Below are 12800 nucleotides of genomic sequence, written 5' to 3' on the forward strand. Positions count from 1 at the left end.
CTGGGGCTCATCCCGTGTCCCCACTCCTGGCCTGGAGAATGGCGGTGGCAATGCGGGAGGTGGCTTAGGGCTGTGCAGAGGGTGTCTACAGCTCAGTATGGCTGGGCTCCAGTAGAGGGAAACTTGGGGGGAACCACTGGCCTGGGAGGTGTTAAGAGCAGCTTATCTTTAGCTCAGCCCTTACTTTCAGCCAAAAACCAGAGCCATCCGCAGCTAAAATGCTCGTGCCCAAATTGTGGTGTACTTTGAACTCTGGCTTATGTGCACTGTGGAAGGGGAAGTGTTGAAACCTGTTTGCTTCAAGGGATGCTCTGATCCACCCTCCTCTCCCCGCTGAGGGCATCCACGAAGTCGTAGAATCGTAGAATCATTTAGGTTGGAAAAGACCTTTAAGATCATTGAGTCCAACTGTCAACCATGCCCATTAAACCATGTCCTGAAATGTCCAGCACAGACCACTGCTGTCACCCCACGGCTCCCTGGCTCTGCACTACCCAGCCCTCCCACCTCTCCGGTCCTCTGCCCTGGGAGCCACCAGCCAGCGAATGCTCATTTGGGCAACGCTTAACCCATTGCTCCACCGCCCCCAGAGCCGGGAGTAGCCAGCGAGCTCTCTCCTCGCATGCCGCCGGCACGCTGGGCTCCGCTTCAGCTTGAACGCCGAGAAAAGCAAAGGGCATAATTTTAGGAGAAGCGTGTGAAATGTGTTCTGGCAGATCAGCCGAAGAGCTCTCCAGCGAAAGGAAAGCATTAACATTTGCAGAAGGTCCTTGCAACAAAGCAAAAAATTCCCAGCAGGCAAATCCTGATGTGGGGATATACAAGCCCCAGGATGCAGACAGGGATGCGACAGGTCCACTGGTTTGGGAACGGTCCAGGAGGGTCCCAGCAGGAAAACATCCCTGGGCAGGAGTGTTACACTAGCAGGATGAAATACTGGAGGCAATTGGAGTGCAAGGGACTGCTGGCTCCTGGTCAGGATCGATGGCACGCAGAGGTGCAAGGGTATTGGTTTAGACTTGCTTGGGACAGGATCTCCCCTAGGTCTGAGCTCCTTTTCTCTGGCAGCCCCTCTCTCCCACATGATGGATTTGCAGAGAAAGGAGGGGAAAAAACCCCTGAAGCCTGCAGCCTGTGATTCATCCTTACTATATTTGCACTTATTATTAGAAAGACAAAAATATAGCCAGAGCTGGAATTACAGATTTAGTAAGCAGGACTGCCTATTTCAGCATATACTGCTTTTCCCAATAACTCTAACGCTCCAGGAGACCAACTTACACCCTCACTACTATTAAGGCATTGCCCTACCCCGTCTGCTCATACATCTGGGTGGCTATATTAAGCAAGCAAGTCCTTCAGGGATGGCAACGTTTGGGTTCCTGGTGGTGCCCGCTCAGCACGCTATGCAACCTGCCAGCGCCTGTAAACCTCTGCCTTGACATTCAGCCTCCTGCTAACGCTCACCCAGATTTTGGAGATATATCGGTCCATGAAAGCCGTAGGCGGAAGAGACTTGTTTGCTCTCTGCTTTACAAACCTTCTCCATCCCAGGCAGGGAGCCTGTGCCAAGGGGGAAGAGGGGGGACCCTGAGCTTGCTGGCTCCTTGCTGTAACTCACCCCTTTGCCTCGAGCCCCCAGCTTTTTATGGACAAATTATTAACAAACCCCGCAAGGGCCAAATACCACCTTCTTGAACCCAAGGTCTCAGCAACCATGCCTGGCCCCATGCCAGCCCTCATTCCCATGCCTGGCTGGTGGTCTCTGCAGCCACCAGGGAGGGAAGGCAGCTGATGTCTCCCCATAACACCTCTCTGCACTACCCCATGCAAGGAGACCTGCTGCTGTCCGTGAGCCTGGCAGCCTGCCCAAAAGCCACAGCATCCTCCTGCACCAGTTCTCCCTCCCCGTTGAAGTCAAGCATCCTGGGTATCTGCTGCAGTCTGCTTGCTTGGTTTAAGACCTTTTGGTTTGCTAAGAAACTAGGTTCATTCAGCATTGTGACTGCCTGCAAAAGATGTTTTCCAAGGTTTAATGAAGCAGCAGGCAGCTGCATGACCTGAAGAGCAAATAAACTACCAGGTGTGGTTGCTGGTCTCCAGCATCTGACTTACAAAGCATTGGTGTGCTGAGCCCACTCCAAGTGCAAAAGCCAACACGGTGGGGCCAGGAAGGCAGCACCAGACCCCGCAGCCAACACAGACCTCGCCCTACCACCAGCCAAGGGCATGGTGGGATGAGGATGGGGAAGGAGGTAGCAGGGTCCCATCTGGGAACAGTGGGCACCATGCCCTTCTCATAACCATGTTGTTTGGAAGGGTCTTATTTGTTCAGGTGGGTCTCCTCAGCAGCCCAGCATTGGGAAGACCCCCTTGGTCCCTGTACCCAACTCGGCGGTCCGTCAAGGGCTGCAGAGCAATCCAGCAGCAACCTTGCAAGATATGTCAAGCCGGCCCACTGCAGAACCAGCAACCACCTTTTCCACGGCAGCTCTCAGCGAAGGCATGGGAGCTGTGCTCATCACTCCGTGGCAAATTCCACCACCATCACCTCCCACGCTGACAGCCAGCTCGCCCACCCGCTTTCTGCTGGCGGTGGGTGCTGGGAGAATGGAGAGGATGAGTCCCAGACCACCGGGTCTCATCCTGCACCCATGCACCTGGGCCAGCCCAGCTCATCTCCCCGAGTGGATCAGGTCACCATGCATTTCACAGGGTGTCTTGCTGAAAGGCGCTGGTGGGCTAAGAATAGCTCTGCCCAGAGGCAAAGGAAATTCAGGTGTATTTTCCCCTGAGATGACAGCACGACACCTGGAGCAGCTCAGACCGGGGAGGTGAGCGGAGCCCCAGGATCTGTCCCTCTGGCCACCACAGCCCACACAAGGATGCAGCCCCAATGGGGTGAGCAGCATGGTCGCAGGCATTTTGGCAGCAGCACGGTGACCCGCACGGCCAGGGTCTGCAGGGAACATGTCCTTGTGTGATGCTTTCCTGCTTTTTTTGGCAGTAAGGGAGAGCCACCGCTTTTGGGGGGGATTTTCCGATTGCTCCATCCCCAGGGAAGGAAAGGGAGGGCATAAGTGAGCCAGCTCTTGGGATTGCACATGGCAGGAGACTCTGAGCCCCTGATGTTCTTGTGTTTGCTGTGAGAGGCACTGGGGGACTCCACCTTTGGGATTGCAAAACACTGGGTGACCCCAACGGCTCACTGGAGAGGTGGTAGCACCCCTATTTCTGTCCTTGGCCTCCTAAGGAACATGTGGGAGGTATTTTTATCCTCCTGCCGGCTCCCTTAGTCACCGGTGCTTGCTTTAAATGGGTCAAGAGGGAATAAAGATGCTGCAGCCCTTGCTCCTTGTCTAGGAGCACATTTACCAGCAGCACCAACGCTCCCTCCTCTTGTTCTCCATCCCGGCCAAAAGTGCTGTTGTGGACTTGGAGATCCAGGATAGATCTCCTCCGCTTGGGCAGTGTCACCTGCGATTAACTCTTCATTAAAAGCCTGGTGGCGAGGCAGCCCTGCTGCAGAGGTGCCACACATCAGGACAGCGTGGGCTCTCTCCCGGGATGGCGGAGAGGAAAGTAGCCACTCTGATGGCGGCAGAGGCAGTGTGCTGGGGTGAAGGGATGCACGGAGGAAAGGGGCAGCAGGAGAGAATCCAGAGGGTCCCAGACATGTGGGTACAGGGCAGCAGGGCTGGCCCTGGAGCATCAGGGGCAAATATAGCCCCACTGAGTTGTTTCAGGAAGGGGATGAGGTACACTGGGAGAGCCCACAAGATTTGCATCTGTTACCAGCAAGGCTGTAACAGCATTTGACACCAATGACCCCAAAACGACAGTGATCTTCCTGGGACATGGCGCCACTCACTGCTGCAAGTCCCAGTGTGCTCTGCTGCATGCTCTTGCATGTCTCATGATCGTCGTGCTGGCATGGCTTGGGCGAGCCTGCCTGGGCACGGCATTTCATGGGCTTGTGTCCGGATACACCTCCCGCTTCCACCTGGGAACCACAGGAAACCTCGGAGGGTTTGGAGCCAGGGCTCTGCCTGAGCATCTCCCCCTGCCCTGGCTCCAGCCCCGCTGCCCTGGCACAGCCCCGCTGGCCCGGCGAGCAGTGCATCCCTCTTCTAGCGGCGACGCTAGCTGGCTGCCGGGCCAGGACATTTTAAAGGGTTTGCTCATGAAGGGTGACAGCAGAGCTGCACATCTGCCTGCACCCGGCGTTTCGAGGGTGTGATTTCCACTACGGTCGCCTTTGCAGCTGACACCGGTTTGGAGGGGACAGAGCGAGTCTCCAAGGTGACCTCAAGAGATGAGTAGGGGGTGAGCTGCAGCACTCAAGGGAGATTTGGGCCTAATCCTTGTGACATTTTATACCCAGAGAGAGAGAAAAACAGCAGGAGACAAGCTGGGGGGGGGGGGGGGGGGCAGGAGCGATGGCTGACAGAACCAGGCAGTCGTCTCCATCACATTTAAGGGAGTTCATTTTCCTCCTGTCTCCTCAGATCTGTCCTCCCGCTGCACTTGCACGGAGACACGCGGCACGGCCACCCCGGGGAAGAGGGGAGAGGAGGGGGATCAGCTCATCAGGAGACGTCCCGCACAGGAGCCGCGGCTCCAGGCAGGCCGTGCAGATGGGGATGCATCCCCTGGTGTGAGCCAGATGGAGAGCGGGGGGCCAACAGCCTGCCCGGGACCCCCGCCACACGCAGGGAGGGTGGGATGGGTGCTGGCAGCCCGGCTCGCCCACTCCAGTGGGAAAGCATCTTTGATGCAGGAAGAGACTGCAAAGTCCTCCCAGGCCACCAGCAGCTGTCCCGGGGGGGGGCCTGGCATAGTGCTACACTCGGACACCTCAAGGCAGGAGCCCAGACTGCGGAAAGCCAAAAACTGGCATAAAGATGGTGAGTTAAAAAAAAAAAAAAAGAAAAAAGTGAAGTTTGGGGACTTATTTCATCTCCAGCTCCTGAGCCTCCAGGCTACACTCATTTTACCTTTGCAAGGCTTTTCTCTCTGAGCCAGGGGACTAGAAACCCACATCTTGCTTATGAAGGCAGAGCTCCACGGGCACTTGTGTGGGTGGGGAACCTGGCAGGGCTTTTGGTGCTCCAGCCCCTTCAGTTTCTAAAGCCACTGAGCCCCCCTCGCACAGCTGGGGAGGTGGGGAGTGGCACGAGAGCAGCAGTGAGGGCAGCATGGCTGGCGGAGGTAGAGCCGGTGCAATGGGAAAATGTCTCTGGCTATAACGTGGAAGACAGCGGAAGGGCCGCTCAGGTGTTGCTAATTTTTAAGACTGAGCTTTTTTTGCCTTTGCAGTTCGGCTGCTCGGCAAGGCATGACATTTCTCCGCCGCTGCTGTCCCGGCCACCCCTTCTCCCGCTGGTCCTGCTGCCCGCCGAGGGCAGGCTGGTGGTGGCCGCTGTCACCATGCAGCCAGCAAGCTCCTGTTCAGAGCTGAAGGACAACTTGGAAATGTGAGCTAAACATCTAAACATGAGCTCAGTGCTAAAACATCCCCTGCCCTTCCAAAGAGCCCTTTGGTACGAGGCATCTCTGATGCATGTACCACTTTCCTGCTGCAGGATGGTGCAAGTGTCTGCAATTTTCTCCTTCATCTAAAGTATTGAAAACACTTTAGCTAGAGCAGCCTCGAGCTCTCAGCCCTCCCCATGAAATGGGGGCTCCAACCTTCACTAAGAGGGGCAAACTGGAGCAAGAGAGCTCCCACATTTCTAAATGCTTAGCACTCTGCATCCTCCACGCCTCTCAAAATCAGGGGCCCAAGGTCTTGTCTCAGGCTCCTAAACACCAAGGGAGCAGAAATGAAGAGATGCTTCTGGCTGTGCTGTGCTCAGCAACATGCCTGTGATAACGTGGCAGCTCTGGGGCACACCGGGGAGCAGCTTCCTCAGCCAGCTTTGTTCTGCCCAGGGTCCGCTTCCCCCTTCCCGCACTCCAGGCAGGACCCTGGCAAAGGGACCCTCTGGCCGAGCTCTTCTCCCAGCGCCCAGTTCGGCACGTGGCAGCCTTCCCTTCCCCAGTGGTGCAGGAGCCAGCTGCTCCATCCTTAAAAAGGATGGCGGATGGAAGTTTTTACACCTATTTCGGACCTGGCCCAAGACTGCTGGGCTCTCCGTGCTGCTGGCGGTACAGGGGAAACTCATTGCTGGTGGATCCCAAGTGCTTATTTTTCTCCTTGCATTTGCAATTACCTCTGTTGGTTGTGACAAATATTGGCAAGCTTTAAAAATTAGCAGGGCAGCTGCAACCCTGCATTTACACCCCTTGCTCCAGCAGCCACAGCCCTGCGTTTAAGCCCATTGCCAGCCAGGGCGTGAGCATCATCCCTCTGCCCGCGAAAGGCTGATGGCACATCGTGAAAGACAGCGCAGGGACAGAAAAAGGGCCAGACCAATGGCAGCACCAGCGGGCGACTGCACGGGGTGGCCATGGGCTTTCATCACAAGATAGGCATCCGTCAGCAAGAGCCCCGTTTGGGGGGGACGTCAGGGACTTCTCTCTCCGCAGCACCCATTAGACTCTGAACTAGTCCTCCAAGAGGAGCGATGGACGAGGGTTAGCACCTGCCCCACGCAGGGCCTGGGAGGCTCGAACGCAGCTCTCCCTGCCGGCGTCCCCTCCGCCCACACCCTGCCGGCGGGATCCCACGTGCTGGGGCGCGTGCCCCGGCCGATGCACTCGGGCTGTTGCAGAAGTGAGAGCAGACCTGTCACATCCTCCTCCCTGAGCCCGCTCTGCTGCTTTGGCACGTTTTTAATGATGCATGGCTTGCTCCAGCCTGAGAGGATCCTATAGCTGCATATGTCTCGCTGTCTGGATTTTCAGGTTTTCTGCTGTTCTTCTTAATTTAGTCCTAGTCCTCCCATTGCACATTTGCCCTCTTACCCTGTCCTTCATGGAGCTGCAGGTAGTTACTGAGCCCCTCATCTGGCCTCAGCACTTCACAAACCTCACATAGATCTTCAGAACAGTATCTTGCCTTCCTTTCCTTCCCTTCTTTTCTCCAAGATTTTCCACAGATCCTCCTGCATCCCTGGTCACAGGAGTTTCTGCTGTCACCTGTCCCCCAGTCCCTTGCCTCCCCAAGGTGGGTGCACCCACCCGATGCCCTTCTGTTTGCCTCAAAGCTACTTGCTAATTCACTCTTCTCTCACCTCTAGACTGCACTGAGCCATGCCAGCCTTCCCCCTTCCTCACATTATACAGGATTTTTTTATCCCCAGAAATATTTGCTTAAGCTGAATCTCACCCTTCCAGCTTGCAATGTCCTTATGCTCTATGTGGTGGCTTCACAAGTATCAAGGGACAGTCCCTCACCTCCTGACGAGACAGGGAGGCAGGAGGGGTGCGAGATCTCCAAGGCACAGGGACAATCCAGCCCCCATGCCAAGGCTCTTCTGCTGTCATTCTGTTAGAAATGGTGGCAATGCTGGCAGCAAGCAAATTGCATTTTTAAATGAGTATCAGGAAGTAAAGTGAATATTTTGCATTTTCCTGGGCTGCAGCCATGAGGAGTGGGACCGAGTGGGTGTCCAAGGCTCAGCAACGGAGACTTTACACCCCTAACTATCGCAGGTGATGAGCACTTACTTGGGTTCAAGGGAAACCCAGACAAGCTCAAGAAGTAGAAACCCTTTAAGACATACCAAACCCAAGAAATGACCCCTGCATCAGGAGTCTGCCGAGCAGATGGCCTGGGGAAAGTCTCATTAAGTACTTGCCCTCCTACTATCTCCTCAGCATCTCCCTTTGGTTGGTGTCAGAGATGCTTCCCAGGGCTGGACAACCCCTTGGTCTGATGCTGCCTGCTCTTACCCTTCCTTCTGAGGGGCTCAAAGCCACAATGGCTTTGGCTGGCATCCTTGGGTGACAAACACAGGACTCGTTTCACCCAGAGCCCTGCTGCTGCTGGCATCTGTCCTGTCCCTGGGCTGGGATTTGGGAGGCAGAAGGAAAATGCTGTATCTGGTGGGAACAGCAAGGTGACTCCCAACTGCCGCAGCAAGGCTCCTGCTGGCATGGTGCAGGGATGGTTCCTACGGGGGAAAGCAGCACACTTGATTTTTGTTCTCCCAAAAGACAGAGGCTTACTGCCCAGCAAAATGTCATTGGGCTAATGACAGTAGACCTGAAGCAAATCCCAGATGCTAATAGGATTGGGCCATCTTCAGCAGGTCTCACTCAGAAAGGCGGATCAGGCCAAAAAGAAGCTGGCTCGAGAGCCCATAGGGTCCCAGTGGGCGAGGGAGCTCTGCCCACAGCCAGCCCTCTGATAGCTAAGCCTTCTCCCTCTGCTCTAATCTGGGGAAAAGAGACATCAAAGGGCGAGTTCATCTGCCCTGGGACCGCTCTTGGGAAGCCAAGGGCAAACAGAGCCTACCCTCTGCCGACAGAGAGGGGAAGAACTCGGCACATGCCCAGGGAAGGGCAGCCAGGGAAGGTGATGGTCCCGAAGGCAGCACGCTGCTCCGTGCGGAGGCAATGCAAGGGAGCAACATGTCCGCACCTCCACATTTTCTTTAGCTTCTTGTTCACCCTTGTCCTCTGCCATGTGAAAAGCAAACCTGATCTGCTGAGAGCCTCTTCCCTTCCCTGGTATTAGTGAAGGACCTTCCCTGCCCAGTTCTGCTCATGAGCCTTCCCCAATGCCTGCCTGAAGTCCCTCTTTCTCAGGACACATCCGATTGCTTTTTCACCCCTTTGCACCTCAAGCAAGGGCAGGAGTGGGAAATCTGGGGCCAGCCTTTGCTGGAAAAGGGTTATTATAAGAGGAGGGAGATGCTGAGCCCCTCCACGTCCCTGCTGGAGGAGCCCATACCCCCACATGGGGCAGAGCAGGTGGAGGAGGAGGTGGATGCGCTCCTGCTGCCAATGTCCCCCTAGCCAGCCTCTGTTTCTGTGTTGAAACGTTGTCCTTGTAGAAGAAAAGGAGATTTCATCCACTTGCTGGGAGGTTTGAGGCACCAGGCAGCCCTGCTCAGATGCCCGCCGGCTGCCCTGGCCAGCCTGCCCGGCACGCAGACTCTAGCGGTAAATTGGCCGCTCCGGCCGCTCCGGCTGCCTCACTCCCTGGGGCTGCCCTGGCCACGGCATGTCCACCGACCCTCCCCGAGATGGCCGCCAGCACAGGGCCGCACAGCACACACCTGCACCCTTCCGCCTTGCATTGGCACACACACGCACCGCTACACCGGGCACTTATATGTATGGACATGCCCACACACGTGCAGCCTCCCACCATGCATACACATGCACATGCATGCACACACCCCCACATACATGTGCACCCACATCCCTTACCACACGCTCGGACACGCACCCCCCACCCCACACACACATTTACATGGCTGTGTCCCCCCTTCCACGGCCTGTATTCCCCGTGCCCATCCTGCTCATCAGCACTTACACTGCGCTACAACCGCACGCATGGTTATACCTGCCTGGCCTAAATCCGTGCTGGGCAGGGGGTGACGAGCCCCCACACGTCCCCTGGTGCCCCGGGGATGAGGAGGGGCAGCCGGTTTGCACGGAGGCATCCCACTGTGCCGGCTGTGCCGTGCCGCCCCATGGGCTCTAAGCCTCCTGCAGCACCTGAGCATACCTGGCAGCCGGCCGGCCCCTGTGCCAGAGCCCGCGCTTGGCACAGCCAGCCTTCCCGAGGAGAGACTCTGCCGGCTGCTGCCGGTCTCTGCCGGGATGGCACACCGCACGCTGCTCCCGGCCATATGGCCTCCTCCCGCCAACCCTGCCTTGTCCGCCGGAACAGGCACCCTAAATCCACCCGCCCTGGCAAACGCCAACAGCTCGCTCTGCCACCACTGCCATCTTGGGTCCTGAAGCGCGGGAGGGAAAGTGTTCGGTCCCTTTTGCTGCCACAGTCTGGTTTTTATTGCTCCACAGCTGGCAAAAGCAGCCCGGGGCTGGCCCCGCTGACTCCCGCCCGCTCTGCAGCGGACCCCCCGCTTTACACACAGCAGTGTCCCACGGCCCCGGGGATGGCCTGCATGGGGACGGCTGCTCTCATCCCTTTTCCGTTTGGGTGTGTTTTGCCCTAAACGATTGCGGTTTGAATCAGCGCCTTGCATAGGGTGGTCAGGGGTGAGAGCTTCCGGGGGGGGGGGGTGGGGAGGGGGAACACAGCCAGGGATGCTGCGGCACTGCCAGGTAAGCTGGGCTGTGCACCACCACCTCTGGGTGTGCTTATATGGCCTTTTAATGCTCGAAAACACTGGTGGAAACTTGCTTTGAACAGGAAAGCAGAGGGAGGATGCTTGGGCTCCCGCCAGGATAGAGGCAGGGACTGGCCACACAAGCCCAGCATGGGAGGGAGGTTTGGGGCTGGGCTGTTCCTGCTCCGCTTGCAGGCACCGGTGAGAGGATGGGTTTGGGTCCAATGTCCTGCTGGCTGCCCTGAAGCTCAGATAAGTGTAAAGGGGGCTGCAAAGACCCCGCACCCATCCACAACATGAGCTCCAGGCCACGCTAGCAAAGCCTCTGGGGCCAGCGAGCTGCTAAGTACCTAGTGTCTGTGCAGGGGGAGCATTTACCGGTACGGCCCCTGCCACCAGCCTCCAGGATTAATCCTAAATGCAAAGTCCATATGCAGCCAGCCCCACCAGGACCCTGGGGGTCACAGCCGATGCGCAGGGGCTTCTGTGGCTGTATCTAGGGGCACAGCTGCCCTCTACCAGCGGCAGCTGGGGGAGATCGGGCTGCCAGCCTGGATCCTGCTTGCCCATACCGCAGTGTAAATTACAAATAAGCCCTTGCTTTTTGCTGATTTTCCCCTGATTCCTCTGGATGTCATTTGGGTTCGAATCCAGCCGCCTTTGGGAAGCTGGGAGCTTGCAAATCTCGACTTTTGAATGTTTGCAATTATGATCGTAATGGTAAAGGCACATATGCTTCTGTGTTCTCTATAAGCCATTACGAGGCACAGTTGCTCTTTTACAGCCTTTTTACAGCCAGAGCATCAAGCACAGGCAGGGCAATAAAACCCTTGTGCACACTGGGCTGGAAGTAGAGTGGCTGGGGGCTGCTCTGGGCTCTGGGCTCTGCCCTCTGCCCCTCCAGTGCATTTAACTTAGCCCTGCTTTAGCTCTCCATCACCAACACCAGACACCCAAGATGTCCTTTGGGTTCCCTTATCTGCTGAGCCCATGAGGACATGTGGAGGGGAGAAGCATCTTACTGTGTGTTAGCCCAGCACCCAACCCCGTGGATCCCTTATCCCAGTCCTAGACAGTGGGTCCAGGAAAACTCAAGACTTGCCAGTGGAATGCTGTGTCCAAAGAAATTTCCCCCATAGTGAAGACAAATGCAAGGAAAGCCTCTTCCCTGGTTCTATGCCTGGCTGGAACAGATCAGCTTCAGTAGCTGAAGTTTTGGAGGGGAGCAAGATTTTCAGGGTGTCCTGGGGAATGGTGGGAGATGTGGGGGAGCACTCCTGCCCTGGCACAGCCCTTCGGCGTGGGGCATCCAGCCCACAGCAGCATACTTTTCTCCCTTCACCTCTTGGCCCAGGGCCCAGCTTGGTCCTGCATGGCGAAAATCACTTTTTGGGGCAAATGTCTCAAATAATCCCTGGCTCTAGGAGGGGGTCCCTGGGTAGCTTTGGTGCTCTGACCACCAACAGCCAACTTTCCCCAGGAGCTGATTGCACCCCAAAGCCTCCTGCGCTCAGGGAGGCTCCCGTGGCTTTGCTTCACATTGGTGATGGCTCCCTCCTTCTCCTCCTCCTCCTTTGGCAGGGGCCTGGCAGCTCTGCTTGGCTTGCACCTCCACAATCGGCAGGGATCTGGGTCTGTTGGGCTCTTAGGCTGCAACAGAGAGGATCTCCTCCAGATCACCATGCCCTGCCAGAAACAATCTGTTTATAGTATCAGCGCTCAGCGTATCTCTCCCCTCTCGGTGTTGAACCACCCGTATCCTATTTCTGCAGGTGCAGAGACACCCTTCTGTAGTCCGGGTGGTGTTGTCACTGCAGGGGATATTTCTGTGACATCCTCCAAGGCTCGTGGCCAAAGCGTACCGGAGCTCCTCTCCCAAATCCCCATCCCCAGAAGTGCCCGTGGATGTTGTAAGCCCATCCTTTGCTTTTTCTCCGGAGGTCCCTGCTGACCTCAATTTTCCTATGGGTCCTGCTGCTGATTCCCGGGGATGTGAGAGATGTGGGTGCCAGGCTACAGGATTTCCCTCCCACAGCCCCCTCCCTTTTGTGATGCAGCTAGTGGCTGCATTGCTTATTTGACGAAGATGAGTTGACGGCTCAGCGGGGCTGTGGGCTGCAGCCCCCAGTGCCAGCACCGCACGGAGCCAGCCCCTGCAGGGTCTTGCCCTGTGCACCAGGGACATGCTGGGGGCAGGGGGTGGGTGGTCCTCAACACCATGCCCTGGGGTTTGCTTTCCTTCTGGGTTGATGCACGCAGCTAACACCTGCTAATGAGCGGCTCTCCCTCCCTCCCTCCCTCTCCCTCCCAGAGACCCTTTAAATTGGCTGCTTCACACTCGGTGAACATCTTCTCCCCCTTAAAACCATTCCCTTTCTCCCAGGTCATGCCAGGCAACCATTTTCCAGCAAACTCCCTGATTTTGGCCAGTTTTTCACTCTGCCTGCTAACAGCCTGCTAAAGCCTCTGGGCCCCCGGGGCGGCTTTGTGTGCACACACGTCGGGAGCGTTCGCCCGGCGCCTGGGTAATGATTGCTGGCATTACCTGGGCAGCCAGCAAACTTTGCTTGCACAGCTTCTGCTGTTGGCTATTAGCGCTAACGACCC

This window comes from Haliaeetus albicilla, chromosome 19 (genome assembly GCF_947461875.1).
Source record: "Haliaeetus albicilla chromosome 19, bHalAlb1.1, whole genome shotgun sequence".
NCBI classification, from domain to species: Eukaryota; Metazoa; Chordata; class Aves; order Accipitriformes; family Accipitridae; genus Haliaeetus; species Haliaeetus albicilla.